This window comes from Frieseomelitta varia, unplaced genomic scaffold, assembly GCF_011392965.1.
Source record: "Frieseomelitta varia isolate USP_RPSP 00005682 unplaced genomic scaffold, Fvar_1.2 scaffold_1368, whole genome shotgun sequence".
Lineage (NCBI taxonomy): Eukaryota > Metazoa > Arthropoda > Insecta > Hymenoptera > Apidae > Frieseomelitta > Frieseomelitta varia.
Window position 1 is genome coordinate 24 of NW_025109048.1, and position 2,722 is coordinate 2,745.

At 31.7% G+C, this 2,722-nt stretch overlaps 1 long non-coding RNA gene across 1 annotated transcript; it reads right to left on the reverse strand.

Moving 5' to 3' along the window:
• Positions 1-222: 222 nt before the first annotated feature.
• On the reverse strand, positions 223-2,712 carry LOC122531586. The gene is made up of 2 exons (XR_006307321.1): positions 1,840-2,712; positions 223-644 (listed from the first exon to the last, which is right to left on the reverse strand). It is a non-coding gene; the product is annotated as an uncharacterized LOC122531586 (long non-coding RNA).
• Between the last annotated feature and the right edge of the window lie 10 nt (positions 2,713-2,722).

The following is a 2,722-nucleotide window of genomic DNA, read 5'->3' on the forward strand; positions in this document are numbered from 1 at the left end:
TTTGCAAAGAAAATGAAAACAACAAGAAAAATGCTCTTAAAAAAGAAACTTGTTGAATCTGTTAAATCTCGGTGGTTTGCCCATTCTTGTCGCAGATATCAACGTATACTTGGACGGGTTCGAGACGGCACGGTTCCTTTCAATTTTAATCTTAATAATCGATGATTCGATAATTTCTGTTTCCTTCGATTTTACCAACATAACCATGTTATTTCTGTTTCCTTTGGTTTTACCAACAACCAAAAAAAAAAAAAAAAAAAAAAAAACAAGCTGAACGCGCTGTCTCGAATCGCAACGATCCAACGATACACTTACTGTTAGATTCATTTTATACAATTTAACCTTAAACTCGTTATCGGTACAACTTAAATTTACACGAACTGGACTTCGTATCGCTTACGCTAATACGCTTTACGGTTCCCTCGATTTAATTTATACATAAATATAATATTTATATATGTATATGTATATGGCCACTGCTTCGTTTTTTTTTTTTTTTTAGAATCACATTCAACGATCCGTTGGCGCAGAAATGATGCGAGTTGAGGTGTTGGCGTGAGGACCTTTGAAATAATTTTGTCCTTTCCTCTTTTAGTTCTCTCGTGTCCGATGTTCGTTATAGAAAGCAGCACGTTAAGCGAATACTGTAAAGGAAGAATGTCGATCGATGTAAAACAATTATTTATACAATTTTCCTCCTTTTTTTTATCGCTTCCTTAAGGATATCTCTTTATAAATGCACTACTACTTTTTAACAATTTAGTTTTAAGTGATAGAAACATCGAGTACAATTTATTTGCTAACTCTATATTCGGAGATCTTTCTCGTCCATTAAATTAGGTCGGCAATGTGTCGCACCTCGCCTAAAAAATAATTCACCAATGACACGAATGAACTCGTGGATCGAATCTGTCCTTCCAGTTACGTATGATACATACAATGTTTTGCAAGAGTGATTATTCGATAATTTTTGTTTGAAACATTCAAGTACTTGTTTTAATTAAAATAAACGCAAATCTTGATGACAGTTGTGTATCATACACACGCGCATTAATTATCGTATATCTAGAATACCGAAAATAACTCAATAAGCTGTTGTATCAATAATGACATTCGAAATGTTCGTTTAAATATTAAAATCTTAAATATTAAAGACATAAATGTACGTAGATTGACTAAAAAGTAAATAGATTGAAGATCAAAGATTTCTTTGTTTTTTTCTTTTCCTCTGGTAATCATTTCGATCACTCTTGTCAAAAGAAAATTACGTCGTTCGAGATTATGTTTACATTTTGTACAGTATCATATGTTCAATTTGCTGAATGATGATTCTTTGTTTGGACATCGATGTGACGAGGAAGCACGAGACAAGTACACAGATGAACACACGACAGAGGAAATATTCTTCCATTCCCTCTCTTATAAAATTGTATAACACAGTTTTTGCTTGTAGAAGAATTATTGGAAATTACGAAGAATTAGAAACAGCGAGAGAGTCGCGTAACACAAACGTAGAACGACATGGTCGCGTTAATTGCATAATTCAAGCCACAGATATTTCTTTATCATTTAATAATTAATTTAACGAATCTCACAGGTCACGCTTTATCTGTGCCCGATTCCGTGACAATGTTGTTTTAGATGATAAGAAAAATGTTGAAAAACCAGATATATAACGGATCAGGAGATATTTCTTTTTACACATAAATGTAAATTGTTTTCAATGATTTTGTTTCTTTAATTTTACTCAGGGAAAACCATCGTTATCGATATGATATTTTTTTTCTTTCTTTTTCTTTTTTCTTTTTTTTTTTTTTAAGAAAAATCACTATTGATTACTTTTTAGGAAAAAGCTCACTCCACGGTTGTCTTTCTGAAGAGTCGACTTAAAAGAGCCCTTTCTTCTTATTCTTCTTATCCTTACCATCGACAGTCCTGAAAAGAATTACAGCGTCAATAGAAGATAAAAGGAATTGTTGCATTTGCCACATGCCAACCAGTGTCAATGAATTTTAAGACTCAATAGTTGCACGTTTCAGATTTCTCTCCCGTTTTTTGCAAGACATCAATAGTAGTTTTTGTAAAATTGATCTTTCAAAAGGAAAAAAGGTGGTTAATCCTGACTATTCGTAAAGACATCTTTGTATAATATCTGATTTTTGTATGTTCATTCAATTAATGTATCCAATAATTCCAGTAACGAGATCTTTTTTGTGAAATTCATTGTTTGAAGAAATACTATATGTAATGCAATATGTATATATCCATCGTGTACATACAGTAGTATACGTATAATCTAAATCATGCGAAGATCATGCTTTCAGAAATGTAAACTTTCAAAGGCCACGACCATTGAGTCACATGCTATTTGTTATTTGTTACTTGTTCTCCGCTTTCTCAATGTGTTAATACACCGATTGGAATCTTAGTATCCAATCACTCAATAATACTAATATTTTACTCTCCAAATAACTAAGCTATTTACGTATAATCCTTATGCGCTTGTGAAACTGTCAAAGCAACACAAATCAGATATTTTGTATTTTAATATTTAACTAGTTGATAAATCACTTATTTTCCAGAGGTATAGATTTGTGTGAAACTACATATAAAAAAAAAAAAAAAAAAAACGGTAAAAAAAAAAAAAAAAAAAATAAATCGAGGAACGTAAGAAACAAGACGACAGTCAAACCAGAAACAAAAGAAGAAAAATTCGTGGCAC